Source organism: Geotrypetes seraphini, chromosome 7, assembly GCF_902459505.1.
Source record: "Geotrypetes seraphini chromosome 7, aGeoSer1.1, whole genome shotgun sequence".
Lineage (NCBI taxonomy): Eukaryota > Metazoa > Chordata > Amphibia > Gymnophiona > Dermophiidae > Geotrypetes > Geotrypetes seraphini.
Window position 1 is genome coordinate 7,373,447 of NC_047090.1, and position 24,528 is coordinate 7,397,974.

Genomic DNA, 24,528 nt, shown 5'->3' on the forward strand with positions numbered 1-24,528 from the left:
GACGTAGAAAAAGGCAGCTACTTTTTTTTTTTAATGACTTTTTAAATCGGTTTTTAGCAGCACAGGCAATTACTGTGCCGATTAACGCAGGTAAGTTAGACGGTGGTAGGACGCCTCACTGTTGCCATTTATAGAATCCAACTTGAGAACGACAGGTTGCTAAATTCAAAAATGAGAGGGAGAAAAACGTATCTTATATACACATCCGAAATTCTCACTCTTAAATTAAATAAATATATTCAGTATTACCTTGTTCCCATACGCTCGGAGATATGAAGCTCTATCTTATATAATAAAACGCTAGCCGTGCATGCGCACTCAGACCTGCGTGATCTGCAATCCCTGATCCGTAGGTCCGTGGCCAGAGTGCGTATGCGGCGGCCAGATCGAGAAAGCGCAGCAGAGCCGGCGACTACCCCCTCCCGCCCTCACTCACTGCCAAAACCACCACCTCCACCTTCTCGCTGGCTCACCCGCGTTTAAATGGAGAGAAAAGCGCTGCACCGCTGTTTTCCTTCTGATTTGGTTTCTTCTTTGACTGGGTAATGGGGAAGCTGGATATTGGGGAGTCCCTGGACATCGTGTACCTGGACTTCAGCAAAGCATTTGATAGCGTACCACACCGCAGGTTACTGAGCAAGATGAGTTCTATAGGATTAGGTAACACATTGACGAAATGGGTTGGGAGCTGGCTTGGAGGTAGGCTCCAAAGGGTGGTGGTGAACGGCACCCCCTCCGAAATGACGGAGGTGATTAGTGGAGTACCACAGGGCTCAGTCTTGGGCCCAATCCTATTCAACATCTTTATAAGAGACTTGGCAGAAGGGCTTCGAGGTAAAATAACATTATTCGCCGATGACGCCAAACTGAGTAATGTAGTGGGCAAATGCACAACAGACGAAGATTCAGTGCCCGACAACATGATGCACGACCTACTCCTACTGGAGCGATGGTCTAGGACATGGCAATTCAACTTCAATGCCAAAAAATGCAAAGTTATGCACCTGGGCAGCCAGAATCCATGCAAGTCTTATACCCTTAATGGCGAGATCCTAGCAAAAAACGGTAGCAGAACGAGACTTGGGGGTAATCGTCAGTGAGGACATGAAGTCTGCCAATCAAGTGGAGCAGGCTTCGTCCAAGGCAAGACAAATCATGGGCTGCATACGAAGGGGTTTCGTCAGTCGTAAGGCGGAAGTCATTATGCCATTGTATAGATCCATGGTGAGGCCCCACCTAGAATACTGTGTGCAATTCTGGAGGCCGCATGATCGCAAGGATGTGCTGAGACTGGAGTCGGTGCAAAGAATGGCCACCCGGATGGTCTCGGGACTCATTACAGCTATACTCGCTCGAGGAGCGCAGAGAGAGGGGGGACACGATCGAGACGTTCAAGTATCTTACGGGCCGCATCGAGGCGGAGGAAGATATCTTCTTTTTCAAGGGTCCCACGACAACAAGAGGGCATCCGTTGAAAATCAGGGGCGGGAAACTACGAGGTGACACCAGGAAATTCTTTTTCACTGAAAGAGTGGTTGATCGCTGGAATAGTCTTCCACTACAGGTGATTGAGGCCAGCAGCGTGCCTGATTTTAAGGCCAAATGGGATCGGCACATGGGATCTATTCACAGGGCAAAGGTAGGGGAGGGACATTAAGGTGGGCAGACTAGATGGGCCGTGGGCCCTTATCTGCCGTCTATTTCTATGTTTCTATGGTTTCCTTGCTGACTCGGACTGCTGCTTCTTCACGTCATCACCAGTGTTGCTGTCACTATCACTGTCCTGCCCTTTTTCCATCTGTTCTCCGGAACTGCCACACGTGCCATAAACTGCCACAGGCTCCACCACGGTACGCATCGCAGAAGCAGCATTGAGAGAAAAATAGAAGTTGCTTACCTGTAACGGTAGTTCTCCTTGGACAGATGGATCTTACAGCCACACAAGTGGGGTGACGTCCCCTTGACGGAGCCGACCCGGCAGTCTAAAAGCTGCAAAGCTAAAGAGCTTTGCACATGCGCCAGCCTTCCCCCCTACAGGGTCCCACCCCGTACCTATATAAGCCCACCCCCAACCGGCAAAATCCAGTTAGGTATAAAGCTGGCGGCAACAATAGGGGAGGCTGGGCGGGATTGTGTGGCTGTAAGATCCATCTGTCCAAGGAGAACTACCGTTACAGGTAAGCAACTTCTATTTCTCCCTGGACAGGGATCTTCCAGCCACACAAGTGGGTGCCTCCCGAGCTGAAGGTAACAGAATATAATCATACTATTATAATAATAATAAAGATCTGTTACCTGAGATGGAGAGGAGGAGGGAGGTTGACGCCTCATATAGCCGCTTGCAGGACAGTAGAACCCAGTGATGCATCTGCGCCGGATTCCACATCAAGGCAGTAGTGTTTGGCAAAGGTATGAATCCTGGACCAGGTAGCCGCTCGACAGATCTCTTGGAGAGGAGCAAGGCGAAGGTTAGCCCAGGTGGTAGCCATAGCTCGGAGGTCATGAGCCGTGACATGCGGAGGGATCTCCAGAAGAGCAGGACTGGAGGTAGATGCGTAACAGTACGCAATGAGCTGTGTAATCCAAGAGGACAATGTCAGCTTCGTAACAGGTCTAGGAGAGGAAGATGGGCGTATGGAGAGGAACAACTGAGACGGGCGCTGAGGAGTCGCAGTTCTGTCCAGGTAGATGCGGAGAGCTCTGGCACAGTCCAGCGTGTGGAGTCGTTCGTCCTCCGGCGAAGGGTGAGGTGGTGGATGAAAAGTAGGCAGCACAATGGATTGGTTCAAATGGAATGCTGATACCACTTTGGGCAGGAATTTAGGATGAGTCCTTAATAGTACTTTATCATGAAGAAATTGTGTATAAGGACTATAAAATACCAAGGCATGTAGCTCTCCAATACGGCGAGCCGAGGTAATAGCAACAAGGAATAGAGTCTTCCAGGTAAGAAATTTGAGTGGTGTAACTGAGAGAGGTTCAAATGGTGGAGCCATGAGAGCCTGCAGCACAAGATTAAGATCCCAGACCGGTGTAGGAGGTCGCAAGGGAGGATGAAGACGAAGAAGGCCTTTGAAGAAGCGCTTGACCACTGGATGGCGTACCAGAGAGATCGCGTCTACGGGATCATGGTACACTGAGATGGCCACCAGATGTAGACGAATGGAGTTGTAGGAAAGTCCGCAGACCTGCAGAGAGGTAAGGTATCGGAGGACCTGAGCCAAGGTGGAGGTGCTGGGGTGAACTCGACGGGTGGAGCACCAGCTCTGGAAACGTGTCCACTTGGCGGCGTAGGAGCGTTGAGTCGCAGGAGCTCTAGAGGCAAGAAGGATGTGCAGTACCTCCGGAGGGAAGGCCGCATCCCCCGTCAGCGTGGGAGCAGAAGCCAGGCTGTCAATCTGAGAGACTTCAGATTGGGATGTAGCAGCTGCCCCTCGTGTTGCGTGAGAAGATCCGGGAACTGCGGGAGAATCCAAGGAGCCTGAGACGCCTGGTTGAGGAGGACGGGGAACCAAGCTTGTCGTGGCCAATACGGTGTGATGAGGATCAGGGAGGCCTTGTCTGCGATGGCCTTTTGAAGGACTTTTCCAATCAGAGGAATCGGAGGAAACGCATAGAGGAGATGCTGAGACCAGTGGAGGAGGAACGCGTCTTCTGCCAGACAGGTTGTTTCTCCGTACCTGGAGCAAAATCTGGGACATTTGGCGTTCGTCTGGGATGCAAATAGATCTACGTATGGAGTGCCCCATTTTGCAAAAATTTTTCGCGTAACTGTGTTCTGAAGTGACCATTCGTGAGGACAGAGTTGCCTGCTGAGTCTGTCTGCGAGCTGGTTGTCCGTGCCAGGAATGTAGACAGCTTGCAGGGTGGAGTGGAGCTGGAGAGCGAGGTTCCAAATGGAGACTGCTTCTCTGGACAAGTGAGCGGAGCCCATCCCCCCCTGTTTGTTCACATAGAACATGGCCACTTGGTTGTCGGTGCGGATTCGTATGACCTGACTGTGTAAGTGGCGCTGGAACACCTGTAGCGCGAGATGAATGGCATGCAGTTCCAGGAAGTTGATGCTGTATCGAGTCAATGCAGGGGACCAGGTGCCCTGCGTGGACCAAGTGAAGAGATGGGCGCCCCAGCCTTTCTTGGAGGCGTCCGTCGTGATCGTGACAGTAGGCTGCGGCGGATGAAACGGAATCCCGTGAGATTGGGGATCCACGTGAACCCACCACTGCAAGTCCTGAAGCACTTGGGACGTTAATTGTATTGGCGTGAAAAGAGGTTGAAGGAACTGGTTCCAATGTTTCTTGAGAAACCATTGGATCGGTCTCATCTTTAGGCGAGCAAACTGCAGCACTTGTACTGTGGCCGCCATGTGTCCTAGCAAGGTGAGAATGTCCCTGGCTGTGACCCAGAGCCCTGGGTACCAGGGGGACATCAGCTGCTGGATGACTTGCATTCGCAGTGACGGAAGGAAAACCATAGCTTGCTGCGTCTGAAACGTTGCCCCGATGAACTGCAGCGACTGAGATGGGAGGAGATGAGATTTTGGAAAATTGAGGAGAAAACCCAACTGTAGAAGGAGATTGATGGTTATTTCCAACGCCTGGCTTGTGAGGTAGGGCGTCATAGCTGAAATGAGCCAGTCGTCTAGGTAAGGGAAGATAGACAGGCCCTGTTTGCGTAGATGCGCTACGACCGTGATGACACACTTGGAAAATACCCTTGGGGATGACGATAGGCCAAAAGGGAGGACTGTGTATTGGTAGTGCCGGTTTTGAAACACAAACCGGAGGTACTGTCTGTGTGAGGGATGAATGGGAATATGGAGATACGCATCCTGAAGGTCTATGGACGTGAGCCAAGCATCTACCTGGAGCAGGGGAGCGATGGCGGAGATCGAGAGCATGCGGAACTTCTCCCTTAATATGAATTTGTTTAGGTTCCGTAGGTCCAGAATCGGGCGGACGCCCCCCGACTTCTTCGGGATGAGGAAGTAACGGGAATAGAACCCCTGGCCCCACTGGTGTTCGGGGACTGGCTCTATTGCTCGAATGTCCAGCAACCGAGCCAACTCCTGTTGTAAAGGAAGCAGGTGAGATGGTTGAAGTGACTGGTATGAAGGGGGGCACCCAGGAGGAGTAGTCAGGAATCGCAGGCGGTATCCATGGTGAATAATGCGCAAGACCCATGTGTCCGTGGTAATAGTCTGCCAGGCTGGGAGAAAAAACTTTAACCGCCCTCCCACCGGAACAGCTGGAAGAGGAGGGTTGTCAAAAGGAGGGTTGGGGCTTTTGACCCGTAGGTTGAGCTTGTTTAGGAGAGCGACGGTCTCGAGGGGCTCTATTGGAGTACTGGTGCCGAGAAGGCCGAAACTGCTTCTGCGGATATGGAGTAAACTGTTTGGCAGAAGAAAACGACTTCCTGGGATTGAACTGCCGTTGAGAGGGCAGTTGCTTTTTAAATGGCTGTTTTGAGTGATGCGCTGAATCTTCTTCCAGAGCATCCAGTGTGGTGCAATCTTCTTTAAGCCCTTCAATGAGATCCTTAACCTTGTCCCCGAACAAGCTGTCTCCGAGACAAGGAGCATCTGCCACCTTATCATGAATATCCACCCCCAGTTTAGAGCATTGTAACCATGCCAGTCTGCGGGTGGAAATACCTGTAGCCGCCCCCCGCATGGCGGTATCAAAGGCATCGTCCGCTGCTCTGATAAGGTTCTTGGAACATTCCTCAAAGTTGGAGAGGACGGCATTGAAAGCATCCTGAGTGGGCACCGGTAAGGTCTCTACCAGTTTTCTCAAATCCTCCATGTTAGAATAAAGGTATTGAGTGTAGAAGAACTGATGTATCGCTATTCTCCCAGATAGCATGGAGTTTTGGTAAGCTCGTTTACCCATGGAGTCCATGATGCGCATCTCGCGGACTGGTGGAGTAGATGCAAAGTCTTTGGAGGATTTGGATTTCCGCAAGGCAGATCGGACCACCAGGGATTGGTGGGGGAGTTGAGTTTTGCCAAATCCCGCCACATCCTGAACCTTGTATTTATGCTCCAGACTGCGTTTCGTGACCCGGGACGAGTAGGGAGTGTTCCATATCGCTTTCTGGGAATCAGCCAGAGTAGCATGAAGGGGCAATGAGACTACTTCCTTCGGGATGTTAAGATATTTAAGTACCTGAAGTCTCTGTTCCCGGGGGTCCGGCTGGGCCGTGGTGGTCAATTGTAAAGAAGACGCCATCTTGGATAGGAAGCGTGGGTAGGAGGTGTCTTCCGGGGGCGATGCTCTGTCCCGTTCAGATGGAGTGTCGTCCTGAGTCAGAGAAGAGAGCAGGGGATCCGTCTGCAGACCAGGCGAGGGTGAGCGCGAGGAGGAAGCATAGTAAGATTCCAGCTCCGCTGCCATAGAAGAGGTAGTGGAGACCGAGTCGGAGAGTATGGCTTCCTGCTGGGTCCGAGGAGGTGAGGATGGAATCCGAGTGCCCAGTTCAAGAGGCTGTGCGGAGAGTAGTTGCTGTTGTTGAAACAGTTGAAATTGTTGGAATAGTTGAAATAGGGCAGGTTGCATCAAAGTTTGAGACTGGTGAGAGAGTTGGGGCTGAGCCAGGACTGGAGCAGCAGCAGCAGCAGCAGCAGTATGAGAGCCTGAAGAGGAGGAGGAGGAGGAACTGGAGGAAATAACATGTTTAGTTTTCCTCTTCATTTTCCTGGGTGGGCTGGCTGAAGCAGATTGCCTATACCGGTCTGGGGAGGCAGAATGCAGGGCTGCAGGCTCATTATTAGCAGTAGCTCGGTGCCGATGTGTGGAAGCAGTCGGTGCCGAGGGCGGGACCGAGAGGGAGAATGTTGATCGTGATTGGCCAGTGGGAGTAGGCACTGAGCCAATCGGTAGACCAGGAGCCAGAGAGCCAATCGGTAGCGTCCCTGCGTGTGACGTCATCGGCATCGACGAGACACACGCAGGGGACGCTGGTGCCTGAGCTGGTCCGAATTACCAGCTTCGGCACCTTGTGAGGCGGTCCTTGCGGCTCCGATACCCCTTGCTGACAGGCGGAGGGGAGAGCGGAGGCCGCATTCAGCAGGACCATTTCTTTAATCTTGAGCGCTCGGATTTTCAGCGAGCGCTTGTTCAGTTGTGCGCAGAGCGCGCATGAAGAAGGCAGGTGGAGAGGACCCAAGCAGCGAATGCAGGAGACATGCGGGTCCGTTGCCGACATCTTGAGGTCGCACGTGGTGCATCTCTTAAAGCCAGGCTTGGCTTTTTCAGGCATGTTTGAAGTAAGAAAAGTAAGTTGTTTGAAATAAAAGTTGAAGCGATGTAAACGGGATGACCCGTTAAGACTACCGAGTCGGATATCGCGGAAACTTTTAAAACTGGATTTTGCCGGTTGGGGGTGGGCTTATATAGGTACGGGGTGGGACCCTGTAGGGGGGAAGGCTGGCGCATGTGCAAAGCTCTTTAGCTTTGCAGCTTTTAGACTGCCGGGTCGGCTCCGTCAAGGGGACGTCACCCCACTTGTGTGGCTGGAAGATCCCTGTCCAGGGAGAAGCGCTGCACCGCGCTACCGCTGGCTTTGCCGTCTTCTGTCCACTGCGGCCAACCCTAGCGGAAACAGGAAGCAGTCAGAGAGGGCGGGCCGCAGTGGACAGAAGACGGCAAAGCCAGCGGTAGCGCGGTGCAGCGCTTTTCTCTCAATGCTGCTTCTGCGATGCGTACCGTGGTGGAGCCTGTGGCAGTTTATGGCACGTGTGGCAGTTCTGGAGAACAGATGGAAAAAGGGCAGGACAGTGATAGTGACAGCAACGCTGGTGATGACGTGAAGAAGCAGCAGTCCGAGTCAGCAAGGAAACCAAATCAGAAGGAAAACAAAGCCCGTGCTGAGGGGGCCACTTCAGAAAACAAACAAAAACAGCATGATGAACGAACAGGAGAGGAAGCTACGAATGAGACAGAGAGGAAGGAGCCCTGTGCAGATGTTTCTGACCCAGTGAATGGAGAATTTGCAGCCCAGCAGAATGAGAATGGTGAAGACAAGAACCGGGAAGAAGACCACAGTTTGGGTAGTGTAAAGCAAGAGGTCCCGACTGAATATACACAGAATGACACACACATTGATGCTAAGATGGAAAAGTTAGGCAGTGACAGAGAGACAGATAGAAAGAAAGACAGAAAGCTGCCAAGGAGAGAGAGAAAGAAAGAAAGACAGACAGACAGACAGTGGCCAAGGAGGGTGAGAGAGAGAGACAGAAAGAAAAACAGACAGACAGTGGCCAAGGAGAGATAGAGAAAGAAAGACAGAAGGCGACCAAGAATAGAGGCAGAAAGAAAGAAAGAAAGACAGTGGCCAATGAGAGAGAGAGACAAAGAAAAAAAGACAGACAGACAGGCAGTGGCCAAGGAGAGAGAGAGAAAGAAAGAAAGACAGACAGCAGCCAAGGAGAGAGACAGAAAGAAAGACAGACAGCCAGACAGACAGTGGCCAAGGAGGATGAGAGAGAGAGACAGAAAGAAAAACAGACAGACAGTGGCCAAGGAGGGTGAGAGAGAGAGACAGAAAGAAAGAAAGAAAAACAGACAGACAGTGGCCAAGGAGGGTGAGAGAGAGAGACAGAAAGAAAGAAAGAAAAACAGACAGACAGTGGCCAAGGAGAGATAGAGAAAGAAAGACAGAAGGCGACCAAGAATAGAGGCAGAAAGAAAGAAAGAAAGACAGTGGCCAAGGAGAGAGAGAGAAAGAAAGAAAGACAGACAGCAGCCAAGGAGAGAGAGAGAAAGAAAGACAGAGAGACAGACACATCTATTCTAGCACCCGTTAATGTAACGGGCTTAAAAACTAGTAAGGAATAAACCCCATCTCGGAGCTTATCATCCAGTCATTGCACATGGTAACATCTAACTTTAATTTTTAGTTTTTATGCCTTTTAATAATAATAATAATTTTATTTTTTATCTACCACCTAACCGGGAATGGTTCTAGGCGGCTCACAACCAATAAAAACTGATCATACAGCGAAGAATACAATTTAAAATGGAAATACATCAGATAATAAAACATAAGAAATGCATAACATTTTAAAAAGATGACCAAATACCATTAGGATACAAATTTATCAAGTAATCGGGTCTTCAATAATTTTCTAAAATTTTCTATCCCGTTCTCCCAGGGGAGCTCAGAACGGTTTACATGAATTTATTCAGGTACTGAAGCATTTTCCCCTCTCTGTCCCAGTCTATCTAACGTACCTGGGGCAATGGGGGGATTAAGTGACTTGCCCAGGGTCACAAGGAGCAGCGTGGGTTTGAACCCACAACCCCAGGGGGCTGGGCCACACTTTCCTCAGGATCCCTGCAGTCACAGTGAAGATAAGTGGCTTATTCATTCTAAGGTGGGGCTGCATTCAAATTACAAGTAAAGCTTCAGCAAACTTAAAGGCATAAAAACTAAAAATTATAGTTAGATGTTACCATATGTTTATTCCTTACAGAGCTTCATATCTCTGAGCGTATGGGAACAAGGTAATACCGAATATATTTATTTAATTTAAGAGTGAGAATTTATCGAGCCCAGGCCTTAATGCTGAATTTTTTTTTTTCTGCACCCATTTTTCTGCTGTATTTGTACAACTCCCACCAAATTTTAGACAGATTAAAAGAAAAGTAACATGAGATTAATGATAGAGTGGAATGGTAGATGATGGTAGCAAGAGACCAATTAAGCCATCCAGTCACTCCAGTTCACACTGTCAGGTTTTTGACCTAAGGGCCGCCGCAGGAGCGGACTGCTGGGCACGACGGACCACCGGTCTGACCCAGCAGCAGCAATTTTTATGTTCGAGTGTCAATAGTAGAGAGTTGACCACTCGCGAAATACCACTCATTCTCCCTGTTCTCCAAATCTCAGATCATGAACTAAACCAACAGTACTTCTAATCCATAAAATGGGATTTGCAAAGGTCAAGACAACTTTGATTAACGAGACGATCATTCAAATGACTCTGACCTAGTCTTTCTACGGTCTTGGCCAGAAATAAAAGATTAGTCAGTGGTCTCTGTGCCTGTCTAATGCTGACATTTTTAGCAAAGACTTGATCATAGAAGCAACCTTTTGAAGAGATGTGTTGGTGATGGAAGTCATCTCCTGCCTGTGAACCTCCCCAGTTGCTTTGATCAAGGATGAAGAAAAAAATCTATAGCAAAGGCAAATCCCAGCTCCTTCCCTGGTCTAGTTCAGTGATTCCCAACCCTGTCCTGGAGGAACACCAGGCCAATCGGGTTTTCAGGCTAGCCCTAATGAATATGCATGAGAGAGATTTGCATATGATGGAAGTGATAGGCATGCAAATTTGCTTCATGCATATTCATTAGGGCTAGCCTGAAAACCCAATTGGCCTGGTGTTCCTCCAGGACAGGGTTGGGAACCACTGCTGTAAACAATAGTCTAATGGCTAGTGCAGCAGGCAGTGTTAGTTCAGGGAAACCAGGGTTCAAATCCAGACATTCCTTGCGACCTTGGAAAAAATAACTTAACTCCTCTATTACCTCAAATAAGCCTTCTAGGGCAGCACCAGAATATAATTGAAAGGCAATAGCTTTTCTCCCCCCTCTATCCCCCAACATTAGCCAGAAAATGTCATATCGTAGCCCGATGTAGCTGATCAAGTATGGAGCTAGGCCAGGGGTAGACAATTCCAGTCCTCGAGAGCTGGAGCCAGGTCAGGTTTTCAGGATATCCAGAATAAATATGTATGAGATAGATTTGCATCTCAAGGAGGCAGTGCATACAAATCCATCTCATACATATTCATGGTGGAGATCCTGAAAACCTGACCTGGCTCCTGCTCTCGAGGACTGGAATTGCCTACTCCTGGTCTAGTCGAAAGGTGATGAGGGTCCTGGCAGTGCATTCAGAAAGGAAGGGTCTGATTTTAGTGATATTGTAGAGCAGTGATTCCCAACCCTGTCCTGGAGGACCACCAGGCCAATCGGGTTTTCAGGCTAGCCCTAATGAATATGCATGAGAGAGATTTGCATAGGATGGAAGTGATAGGCATGCAAATTTGCTTCATGCATATTCATTAGGGCTAGCCTGAAAACCCAATTGGCCTGGTGTTCCTCCAGGACAGGGTTGGGAACCACTGGTCTAGTATATACGAGTTCCTGAATTTGTTATATTTTCCCAGTACAAACCCACAAATACTTACAGGGGGTCATTAAGAGACACAGACCAAAAATGGAACAGTTGCGTATAGACCTCGATAATCTAATGTTTACCCGCAGCTAATGGGAGGAAAGTCCTAGACATGAAGACACATTACTATATTATCTGCATCATTAATTCTTTTTTTAAACTCTTTTGATCCAAGATCTTAATAGACTTATTGTTTGTATCCAGCGTGGCAATTTCTCAAACATGTGTGCATCATTAAATACACAATAATCTAATCAACAAATCAATTGGAAAAAGATATTATGAAAATTTTATGTGAGTTAAATTGAGGGACTGGAAAATTCGGAGGCAAAAAAGGGGGTTCCTGCATCTGCTTTAAGAAATCAAACTCACATTTTGGAATTAAAGTTATAAAAACAAAACGAGCCGATGGTCCGCTGCCAGTGCGTTTAAATACAGAACAGCGCTCGGGTTTGTTGTACGCTTGCCCTCTTGAGAGATTGATTTTGAGGTGACCGTTCCTGCTTTCCACAACTGGGCGTAATTTCTTGTGCAAGAGGAACAGAAATTTGAAGTTTCCAGTGTCATAAGAACATAAGAATTGCTGCTGCTGGTTCAGACCGCTCCCACGGCGGCCCTTAGTTCAAAGACCAGTGACCTAACTAAGACTAACTAGCCTTCTGGTTCAGCAGGAACTTGTCTAACTTTGTCTTGAATCCCTGGAGGGTGTTTTCCGGAAGAGCGTTCCAGTTTTCCACCACTCTCTGGGTGAAGAAGAACTTCCTTACGTTTGTACGGAATCTATCCCCTTTCAACTTTAGAGAGTGCCCTCTCGTTCTTCCTACCTCAAAGAGGGTGAACAACCTGTCTTTATCTACTTTGTCTTGAGTCCCTGGAGGGTGTTTTCCTCTACAACAGCCTCCGGAAGAGCGTTCCAATTTTCCACCACTCTCTGGGTGAAGAAGAACTTCCTTATGTTTGACTCTGTCCCCTTTTAACTTTAGAGAGTGGCCTCTCGTTCTCCCTACCTTGGAGAGGGTGAACAACCTGTCCTTATCTACTAAGTCTATCCACTTCAGTACCTTGAATGTTTCGATCATGTCCCCTCTCAATCTCCTCTGTTCGAGGGAGAAGAGGCCCAGTTTCTCTAATCTCTCGCTGTACGGCAGCTCCTCCAACCCCTTAACCATCTTAGTCGCTCTTCTCTGGACCCTTTTGAGTAGTACTGTGTTCTTCTTCATGTACGGCGACCAGTGCTGGACGCACCATGGCCCGGCATGATAACCTTCTCCGATCTGTTTGTGATCCCCTTCTTCATCATTCCTAGCATTCTGTTCGCATTCTGTCAGTCACTCATTGGACCTTTGGCAAGCAGCCAACTCTCCTGAATGAATTCAAATGGAATTTCAGACAATAAACCAGTGAAGGAATTTCCAAGACGTGAACAACAGAATCAAGATTCTGCTTATTAGCATCTGTTTAAAGCGATGATCACTCTGCTTGCTGAGTTGCACACTTATTTCAATTGCTCACGCATTTTCTTTTAATTCAGTTTTAAATTCCTGATTTACCGAGACTGAAGATACATCTGCAGTTCCAGTGTGGGGGGAGGCTGGGGGAGGGGGGTTGGTCATTGGAAGAAAGAATGTTTGGGAGATGTTTTCCATCCGCGCCTACGAAGTGACATTAAAGGGCGAGCCGATACCGACGTGGGCATGCTGCTCGTGCCGGAGAAGTTAAAAAGGTATAGGGGAAGGTCAGGGAAGAGAGCGGGGGAAGGGTGACACCATCCCAGGCACCACTCTCACGTACTGCATCACTGAATGTGCACATTGCGAGCACAAGGTCTAACAAAGAAGCGGTTGCTTCCGGGAGAATGCAGCTTGAAGCGTTTTGTTTTACTCTGAGAACTCGGTGTCAGACACAGCAGTTTTCCAAGATGGTCAGAGCGGTAAGAACCCGTGAGCGCCGGCGACAACACATCCCAGCCTGTTCCTTCTTGCAGGGGCATTTTTCTCAGCATGCACGTCAGATGGAAGGAGGGTGCTTTTTCACGTTAACCCTTTTGGTCTCACAGCGCACGATATCTAGGTAGCCAGTGACCTGAGAAAGCAGACAGTCTGCTCAGTTAAATACGCAGATACGCCGTCAATGGGGGGAAAGGAAAGGAGGTAATGTCTGCGCTTAGGATGCTAGAGAATCTCACCTTTACCAAGGCGCTCAGGTTTGGGGGCTGCATTTTCACAAGGATACTGAAAGGATCGTTTTACGAAAAAGGCATCTACTGGGAATGACCAAAAAAGCCATATACTATTACTCTGAACCCTGCACAGCGACGTGAAAATGCTGTCCAGATAAATCAATTTAGGCTTTTTGAATATGCACTTGAAATGCGGAGGCTCGGAGGGGACATGACAGAGACATATAAGATCATGAAGGGCATTGAGAATGTGGAGAGGGACAGATTCTTCAGCCTGTGGGGAACTACAAGAACAAGAGGCCATTTGGAGAAACTAAAAGGGGACAGGTTTAGAACCAATGCCAGGAAGTGCTTCTTCACTCAGAGGGTGGTGGATACCTGGAATGCGCTTCCGGAGGGTGTGATAGGACAGAGTACTTTACAGGGTTTCAAAGAGGAATTGGATAAATTCTTGAAAGAAAAAGTTATTGAAGGATATAGATAAGGAAGGACAAAAGGGATGGAAGGATATAAAGGATCACTTACAGGTCATGGACCCAATGGGCCACCATGGGAGCGGACTGCTGGGCGCGATGGACCTCTGGTCTGACCCAGCGGAGGCAAATTCTTATGTTCTTAATGAAGATAGGAAAATAATCGAATCCATGAGGAAGAATGGCGTTGTATTTTGTGCCTAAGTGGGTGGCCGGATTCATCTTTTGACGATCCAATGGGTATAAAAAGTCTTTATACCCATTTATAGGTATAGGGTTTATAGGGGAATTAATTGTGGCCATTTCACTTGAAGGAGTGCATGAATATACTTATAGATACCGTGGTGTAGGGCTATCAGATTTCCTCGTTAAAAAAAGGACATGTGGCCCCGCCCCCACACGAACCTTGTCTCTTCTTCCCCGAGCTTGTTTAGCGCCAATTAAGCAAGTTAGGAGCTGGTAGGATGCGCACTGCCTCCTAACTTCTGGTATCCCGCTGAGAATCTGGGCCTTTGTGTCTATAAAATAGGCTCCCAGATCTTTATTTATTTAGTTTTAGCCTAAGTGGTTTACATTCAGGTACTCAAGGATTTTTCCTTGTCTGTCTTGGTGGGCTCACACTCTATCTAATGGACCAGGGTCACAAGGAGCAGCTTGGGATTTGAACCCACAACCTCAGGCTGTTGAGGCTGTAGCTCTAACCACTGCACCACACATGCCTCGTTTATATAGAAGGATTTATATTCTTCCAATCCACAGGAACTAACCTGTAGTCTAGGCTCATTACAGAAATGTCAGAACAAAACCAGGGCAATATTAAGAAACCCTAAGACAATTCACTGCTTACATCAAAACTTCTTTTCTTTTTTTCCAGTAAAATGGAATAAAATAACTTTTCAAGGTAATACATGGAAAGAAAACAAAACAAAGGAGATAAAGGGATGCTGAACCCAAGGTGAGAGAAGTTAGGAGTCGAAAGAACTCTCAAAGAGGTGGGCTTTTAACTGGGCCTTGAACACTGCCAGAAACGGAGCTCGCCTTAGGAATTCGGGCAGCTTGTTCCAAGCATATGACGCAGCAAAGCAGAAGGGATGGAGTCTGGAGTTGACAGAGGAAGAGAAGGACTTAGATAGGAGGGACTTACCAGTTCAGCGGAGGGGGGGGGGAGGAGGGAGAGAAGTGAAGAGAGATGGTGAGGGGCAGCTGAGTGAGTGCATTTGTAGGTTAGTAAGATGAGTTTGAATTGTATTTGGAAACGGATGGGAAGCCAATGAAGTGACTTTAGGAGAAGGGTAACGTGAGTATAGAAGCTCTCCTGGAATACGAGTCATGCAGCTGAATTCTGGACGGATTGGAGGGAAGCAAGATGGCCAACGCGATAGAGAATAAAGAGAGCTCCAACAGCAAGCAGAGGATTTATTATATAGAAAAAAAACGTAAATAAAGGGTTCCTTTTACTAAGGTGCGCTACCGAACAATTACCGCCTACTAGCACGTGCGGCATTTTTGCGTACGCTATTCCGCGTGGTAATGCCCTAACGTACCTTTGTAAAAAGGAGTCCAAAAGGTGTCTTTGTGTTTATGACATGGTACATGTGTGCGAGTTAACCGCAGAAGTACATCCTCATCCCGTCTTAAGTATGCATCACACGCGTGACATGCTGCGTGGCTCCATTCCAGAAATGAGATTTAGTAGATGAAAGATGATGGGTGTATAATTATTATTTTTTTTTTTTTTTTACTAGAAATTGGATTTGGCACCTACCCTTTTTCCATCAACTCGACCGATCCAGCATGTTCTGTTTTCCACTGTAGCTCGTAAAGAACAACAGCTTGAAAAGAAAACCAGACAGATCGGGAGCAACATATCATTTCCTGCTGTCGCTTTTCACAAACACAGTTTTGGAGATAATATTTTACAGAAGTTAGGTAGCTCGAAGTCTAATAGATGCTGGCACTGCCATCTTTGAAGCTGGGACATTAGATCATTTGCTATTCTATTGTCCATTGATACTTCCTTTTTGGAAGTTAATTGGAGGGCAAATAAATAATTTGCTGGAAAATCCGGTTGCATTAACTTATTTGGCACATCAATGAGGGCCAAGAGCCAATTATCTTCGAATAATAACAAGCTATTACTCAATATGACAGGGGTTGCCGTACAAAAGATTATGAGAAATTGGGATCGATTGAATTATAGCTTTTGGTGGAACTCCCTATGTCATATATTTAAAATGGAAAGAGTAATTGCCATGGAGCAGGGGAATTTTCAGAAATTTCAGGATATTTGGGAGCCATTAGCAAAATACTGTAATGAATGAATATCATTTTTTCCCCCTTAAATATGCACATCCAAGGTGGGGGGGAGAAGGGTGGGGGTATTTTGGTTTTCTTATGAGTGCAAATAATGTGGAGAGGGGGGGTTATTATATGTCTTCTTTTGTTTGATGAAAGTCATTGAATATGGGGGAGGGAGGGTTATGGGATCTGAATTAGATTTAATAGTAAAGGAAGCGGGAGCAGCCAAAAAACTTCATCTCTACAGGAATGCAGAAGCTGGTTGACTGATACAACAAATGTGTCGTCTTGCATGGGGACTATTTGGAAAAGTGTATGTTCAATTGCTCGCAGTTACTTCTATTACAGCCGTTAAATGTATTTTGTCTTTACATTTTGATTTACCCTCGTATATGCAAATAAATCAGCATTAATATACTTGTAAATTTATACACTGAACTAAAACTAAGCTTTACATACCAGGTCATCAACCACAGGAAGCTCAACACGGTTAACAACAATTAATAAAAATATTCTAAAATTGCAAGGAGATTAATTTTCAAAATGTTTAGCAAATAGAAAAAAGTTTTTAAAGATTTACGGAAGAACTGGAAAGGACTAGGACATCTCAAAGTTAAAGGAAGTTCATTCCATAATTGAGAAAATTTAAAAGCCAAAGAAAGGTTAAAGTTCTTGACTCCTTTAATTCCATTCCTAGAAGGAAGGGAAAGTTTAAATTGTTGAGTGCCTCTTGCATAGGAAAATCTGTAAACGTTCCATAACAGAGGAACAAGAGGAATAAGATAATAAAATTTTGAAAATAATGCATATACATTTAAATTGAACTGGGAACCAATGGAGGCTCAAAAGCAAAGGAGTCACATGGTCGAATTTGCTTTTTCCATAAATCAACTTTGCCGCGGTATTCTGAATCAACTGTAACCTTTGGAGGAAGATCTTTGTGATGCCAAGATAAATAGCATTACAGTAATCTAGCTGAGATAGTATAATTGATTGAACCAAGACAGAAAAATGACGTTGATGGAAGAGAGATCTAACCTTCCTCAGCATTCGTAAACTGAAAAAGCATTTCTTAACCAGAGAATTTATTTGATCCTTAAAGGTAAAGGAAGAGTTGAAAAGTATTCCCAAAATCTTGGAGGAGAACTCAATTTGCAGGGAGGCTCCAGAATCCAGAAGTACAGTGGAAGGAAGACAATCCAGTTTTGGGCCTAACCACAAAACATTTGATCAAATATTTTCAAAGTTAGCGATGACCAAAGTATGAGCCTCGTTTTGAGCAATGAATATTTTGGACCGTTTTGCTGGGCCATAATGAAAAAAGTAATCTAATTTGGGTAATTCCATCAGTATATCTGAACTCAGCATCAAAGTCTGTACAAATAAGTCAAATTTGAGCTTTCTACCAGTTTTGGTTTATGCATTGTACATACTAAAATTAGCCATTTTTGTCAGTCTGCGCCCGACAGGAAACGATTTCCAAGTTTCTTTTACATTTGATATACCGTCCATCAAGAATTCGCTAAACGGTTTATAATAAGTAATGTATAAAAGCGTATAGTATAAAATAAAATAATCAGATGCTCTAGTTTAGGAACAAATGCAAATCCGAGTCTAAGACTTTGCACAGTTAAGACCTTAGGCTACTCATACATGGAATTCTGAGCTGGGAACCAAGGGACCACTTGACATGGAATGACCCTTTTTGGATAATGAAAAGCAAAATCATCCAGACTTCCTAGTGCTGCAATTTATTACAGCTTAGTCTTGGAATCTGAAAGACGAAATTTAAGCTATGGCTCTCACGTGGTTGCACAGACTAAAGAAAGTATTCCCACATGAGATGCAAAGCAACAGCTCTCATACAGCATTTTGAAGGGTTTAGATGTATAGCCAAAAATAATATAAACATGCATTAAATACCACACATGTTAGGATACATCACGCAGCCATTCTGAAGAAATGTGTGCTCGCTCTTGCATTTAATCAACAGTTCCCTGAGCAAATATTTAATGAATCCTTCACTATTGTCATCTCTATACTGATCGAAAAGGCAACATTCTAGAGCTGAGGTTGCGATGTCATAATGCCTCATTCCACCAATGCCTAAGCTCCGTCCTCATCTGCACAAGCCTCAAACCCTTTAACATCCTAAATATCAACATTCTAGAGCTGAGATTGTGATGTCATAATGCCTTATTCCACCAATGCCTAAGCTCCGTCCTCATCTGCACAAGCCTCAAACCCAATATTTGAAATCAAATCAAAAATCCTAAGTAGCAACATTCTAGAGCTCAGATTGTGATGTCATAATGCCTCATTCCACCAATGCCTAAGCTCCGCACAAGCCTCAAACACTTTAAAATCATGTGTTTGAGGCTTCTGCGGTTAAGGCAGAGCTTTCAGTAATGGGACAGGGGCAGGAAAAAAACTTGCTGGGATGGGACAGGAAAATGAGTTCCCGCGGGGATGGGGAGAAATTTGTCCCCGTGTCATTCTCTAATTCTGATGTCAATAATGGAAAGCACTTAGGCAATCGGCAGAGGTTCCAGCCTCGTACGTCCTTTTTGTTGGGGGGAAACTCCCCCTTGGGGAAGAGCGGTTAATTTTGGATGTTTAAATTGTTATACAGCTCAAACTGTCTATAAAGGGGGCGTGGTTTGTAGCATCACTTAGATGTATAATTTATTGATCTATTTGGCAATTTTCTCTTAATTAGTCATTTAGGTAGGAAGAAAAAGTAGCAGCTATAACTTGAAATGTCTGATTTCATAAATAAATATTCAGGGGTGTTTCCTAAATAGATAGCTAAGGTTACAAAATGTACATTCAACAGTGGTAAGTTCGATGTTTCATATTACATGTTCTCTGTAAAGCTGAATACAAGGAGGGTGTGAAAAGTTCTCAGCTCAACCAAGCAACTTCCTCAATTCTGAGCTTTATTTTGCCACTGGAGCTGAAAAGAGGGTTATCATTTGCAAAAAGAGGGTTATCATTTGCAGAAAGAAAATTCTCTGTTTTGACATTGTTTCTGATCGTTGATTGAACCACATCCACGTCATTCTCTTCCTGGTTGGGCTGAGAACTTTTCATCTCTGGTAACCAGAGCTGAGATTATGATGTCATAATGCCTCATTCCACCAATAAGAGCCAACCTCATCAGTGATGTCACAAGGACTTGATTGTCCTATACTTGGCTCTTTCAGTTTGAAGACTTTCAGTCTCTGGTAACCAGAGCTGAGATTATGATGTCATAATGCCTCATTCCACCAATAAGAGCCAACCTCATCAGTGATGTCACAAGGACTTGATTGTCCTATACTTGGCTCTTGCAGTTTGAAGACTTTCAGTCTCTGGTAACCAGAGCTGAGATTATGATGTCATAATGCCTCATTCCACCAATAAGAGCCAATCTCATCAGTGATGTCACAAGGACTTGATTGTCCTATACTTGGCTCTTGCAGTTTGAAGACTTTCAGTCTCTGGTAACCAGAGCTGAGATTATGATGTCATAATGCCTCATTCCACCAATAAGAGCCAACCTCATCAGTGATGTCACAAGGACTTGATCGTCCTATATTTGGCTCACTTTTTCTACATACGAGGGGGTGCTGAAAAGTTCTCAGCCCAACCAAGCATCTTCCTAAATTCTGAGTGTCATTTTGCCTTCAGCTCAAAAGAGTGTTATCTTATTTTGTTAAGGTCCAATTTGCAGAAACAAAATTCTCTGATTTGACATTGTTTCAGGTCATTGATTGAACCATATCCACGTCACTCTCTTCCTGGTTGGGCTGAGAACCTTTCAGCAGCTCCTGGTAGTAAAAAGAGTTTCAGGTTTTGGTAACCAGAGCTGATACTGTGATGCCATAATGCCTCATTCCACCAATAAGAGCCAGCCTCATCAGTGATGTCACAGGGGCTGGATCGTCCTATACTTGGCTCACTTTTACTACATATGAGGAGGGTGCTGAAAAGTTTCTCAGCCCAACCAACTAACTTCCTAAATTCTGAGCGTTATTTTGCCACTGGAGCTGAAAGCTGAATGGACAGTAATAACACCATGTCATATATTGAACAGAATTGTAATGAAAGAAATGCAGAATCAATCTGAGAGCACTTTAGCTCAGGGTTCGCAGCCTACTACAATATGAAAGGTTCTGTGGAGGAATGAGGAATGAAGTCTGTCCTTACTACTTAATCATTTCCATCGCTAAATACTTTATAAATGCAGGTACTTTCTCCATTCCTAGCGGGGCTCACAGTCTAAGATTTTGTACCTGGGGCAAGGGCTTAGGTGCATTGCCCAAGGTTACAGGGAGCCGCAGTAGGTCTCGAACCCAGTATGCTAGGAGCAAGGCCTGCTCTATTGACCATTAGGCTAGTTCAGGGGTAGGCAATTCCAGTCCTGGAGAGCCGGAGCCAGGTCAGGTTTTCAGGATCTCCACCATAAATATGCACGAGATAGATTTGCATCTCAAGGAGGCAGTGCATGCAAATCCATCTCATACATATTCGTGGTGGAGATCCTGAAGACCTGGCTCCGGCTCTCGAGGACCGGAATTGCCTACCCCTGGTTTAGTGGAAGGCCAGTGAGAAGCAAGTTGCATTAGTCTAGTCCAGGGGTAGGCAATTCCGGTCCTCGAGAGCCGGAGCCAGGTCAGGTTTTCAGGATCTCCACAATAAATATGCATGAGATAGATTTGCATCTCAAGGAGGCAGTGCATGCAAATCCATCTCATACATATTCGTGGTGGAGATCCTGAAGACCTGGCTCCGGCTCTCGAGGACCGGAATTGCCTACCCCTGGTTTAGTGGAAGGCCAGTGAGAATCAGGTTGCATTAGTCTAATCCAGGGGTAGGCAATTCCGGTCCTGGAGAGCCGGAGCCAGGTCAGGTTTTCAGGATCTCCACCATAAATATGCACGAGATAGATTTGCATCTCAAGGAGGCAGTGCATGCAAATCCATCTCATACATATTCGTGGTGGAGATCCTGAAGACCTGGCTCCGGCTCTCGAGGACCGGAATTGCCTACCCCTGGTTTAGTGGAAGGCCAGTGAGAAGCAAGTTGCATTAGTCTAGTCCAGGGGTAGGCAATTCCGGTCCTCGAGAGCCGGAGCCAGGTCAGGTTTTCAGGATCTCCACAATAAATATGCATGAGATAGATTTGCATCTCAAGGAGGCAGTGCATGCAAATCCATCTCATACATATTCATTGTGGAGATCCTGAAAACCTGACCTGGCTCCGGCTCTCGAGGACCGGAATTGCCTACCCCTGGGCTAGTTCTCTCCTCCTTCCATTCTTTCATGCTAGCCCTTTTCTGGAGTTCTGTGACCAGTAGATGTCTAGAAACCTAGAAATTGACTTCTGACTACAGTTTTCTTGAAATACGGCTTTTGGCAGTTACCAACTTAAAAATGTATCCTCTCATTTGCTACGTTATGTATTATATTTGACTTCCTCTTTGCTATGGGTCCTTTTATTAAGGTACGCTAAGATGCCCTTAGGAATATAATGGATGTCTTGGCATTCAGCATGTGCTAAATCAGTCAGCATGCCTTAATAAAAGGAGCCCTATATTTTTCTTTATTGATTTTTCTTTCTAAAATTTTCAATCAAAGTCTTTAAAAAACCCCAACCTCATATCCTCTCAGCTTTCTCCTCTCCTTAATTATGGGCTATATTTTTTTCATCTTGGATGTTTTGGGTTAATGTCTGAGTCGGCTGTACATTAACATTTTTGACTTTCCTTGAGAATTATGTTCCTTTTTCTTTTCAAGCATATTTAAGGCACTTTTAAACTGAAAAATAATGAAATATGAAATTGTTAGGGATAAAAACTTGAATTGAAAAACCTTGCACTATAACTATGCCAAATTGCAAATTACAATCTGTAAACTGTATATTATGTATACTGGTATTAGATCCCAAGTATGTGTCATGTTAGGATAAAAGCTTGTACTGAAAAAACCCTCAACTTGTAACCTGTTAACGGGTGCTAGAATAGATGTGTGTGTCTTTCTCTCTTTCTGTCTCTCTCTCTCCTTGGCCACTGTCTGTCTGTCTTTCTTTCTGTCTCTCTCCTTGGCCGCTGTCTCTCTGTCTTTCTTTCTGTCTCTCTCTCTCTCCTTGGCTGTTGTATGTCTGTCTGTCTTTTTTTGCTCTCTGTCTCCTTGGCCGCTGTCTGTCTGTCTTTCTTTCTGTCTCTCTCTCTCCTTGGCCGCTGTATGTCTGTCTGTCTTTTTTTGCTCTCTGTCTCCTTGGCCGCTGTATATCTGTGTCTTTTTTTGCTCTCTGTCTCCTTGGCCGCTGTATGTCTGTCTGTCTTTTTTTGCTCTCGTCTCCTCGGCCGCTGTCTGTCTGTCTGTCTTTTTTTGCTCTCTGTCTCCTTGGCCGCTGTCTGTCTATCTCTTTTTTTCTGTATGTCTCTCTCTCCTTGTTCGCTGTCTGTTTTTTCTTTCAATCTCTCTCCCTGGCCCCCTGTCCTTCTGTGTGTGTCTCTATTTCTGTCAGTCTGTCAATTATGGTGCCCCTTCTCCCACCTACCTTTTTTTTTTTTGTATCACGCGTTGTGTTGGAAAGGGCAACCGGCACACAGTAACTGCTGCTGGATAAAGCAAAACTGCCACTCATAGCAAACCGGCATGTGTGCACGCTCCGAATGCTTTAAATTTTCACTGCCGGCCATGGAGCTACAGATCACGCAGGTAGGAGTGCGAATGCGCACTTAGGGTTTTATTATTAGTGATGTTGACCTGTAACCTGTTTGAGGAGGACAGAATAGAAAAATGAATTTACCACATTTCTTCTTTGGAGCATTGTTCTTGGTTGACGCCCTCAGACTTTCACAAAGTGGAATTAGGCTTTTTTTTTTTTTTTTTTTTTTTTAATCGCTGGCCACAGCGGTATTAGCGCCCATTATCACAAGAATTCTATAAGCATCATAGCTAATACCATTGTGGCCAGTGATTTAAAAAAAAGGAAAAAAAAGCCCAACGCGGCTTCATAAAAGAAGCCCTAAATGTTGAATCGTATGTAGCAATATCTACTGTATTATTTATCGTTGTAGGGAACAGAATGCAGAGCTGCAGTTTGCGGTACAGCCTGGAATGGATGGCGGCGATTGCCCTGTCGAAAGTTTTCTTGGGATAGGATTGAAAGTTATTTGCCTGGAAGACAAACTGCATTCCTTTGGCTTGTGCATTCTCGAGTCCTTCAGTGCCAGAAGAAGGATGAGCCATGGCAAGGGGTTCCCCACCAGGTCCCACTTTCTCAGATTACAACTCGTGAGTGCTCGATGCATAACATAAGTCTCAGGTTCCAAAATTCCTGCACATGAAGAGGTTCTAAGGATCTTTGACAGTCTTATTACCCCATTGTTCACAACCTGGTTTGCTTTTATGTATAATAACTGTGCAATGCAACTTTTCTGTTTCCTTTTCTAGGGCTAGATTCTCCAAAAAAAAACAAAACCCGACGGGCCGCTGTCTCAGCCGTTATAGTAGCGATTTTTTAAAAAACAAGTCATTCTCCTAACAACGCTCATGCACATGAGGTTGGCAGAGAGTAGCGAATATTCACTAAATTTGCATGAACCCATCGTTAGTGATAGCGATGGGCACATACGCAGAATAAATGCAACCCCCCCCAACCGACAACAAACTGAGCCACCGAAGTCAAGCAACCCTCCACCTGACAGCGGGATAGATGCCCACTCTCCTGCCGCCAAGCAACACACACCCCCAACACCCCCTTGATAGTGGAAGAGGTGCCCAGACTCTCCCGACACCAAGCAACACACCCCCTGGCAGCAGGAGAGATGCCAAATCTCTCTTGCCATCAAGAAATACCCCCCAACGCCCCCTCAACAGTAGGAGAGATGTCCATGCTCTCCCGGCGCCAAGCAACAGCCCCTGGCAGTTGGAGAGATGCCCAGTCTCTCCCGACGCCAAGCAAAACACCCCATTGGTAGCAGGAGAGATGCCCATGCTCTCCCGCCACCAAGCAACTCCTCCCCCCCCCCTGTGCCTCTGACAACCCCTGCCCTCTCCCTCTTACCTTATGAAGCTGGAGGGATACCTACTCCCTCCTGCCAGCTGGTCCACCTCTTCAAAATTGCAGGCCTTCCCCTCCCCATTGCATCCTGGAGATGGATAAGGGGAAGTGATGGCCGGACCGCACGCTGGTCCCTGGTCATGTGAGGTCCCAAAACTATTGAGGGTGCTCGGCAACCACAATGCCCACAGAGCTGACGCCTATAACACCAAGATATGATGTTCAGAGGTGAAAACCGTTTGCGTTCACCTGGATCTGCAAACTCCTGCGTTTGGTATCAAAAGCACACTTCCCTTGAAAAAAAGGGTGAAGAGCAAATATACCAAAATTATTTTTCAAGGCAAA

The 24,528-nt window shown here is 46.0% G+C and overlaps 1 protein-coding gene across 4 annotated transcripts in view; it reads right to left on the reverse strand.

Moving 5' to 3' along the window:
- NTF3 (neurotrophin 3) overlaps positions 1 to 24,528 on the reverse strand; it is a 212,218-nt gene that overhangs the window by 158,824 nt on the left and 28,866 nt on the right. Inside the window, exon 1 of one of the 4 annotated variants that reach the window (XM_033950726.1) lies at positions 2,296 to 2,794. The exons of the other annotated variants lie outside the window; for them this stretch is intronic. The gene's annotated coding sequence lies outside the window, so the exon portion shown is untranslated. Of the gene's footprint in view, positions 1 to 2,295; positions 2,795 to 24,528 lie in introns of those variants that run through there. 4 annotated transcript variants of the gene reach the window in all.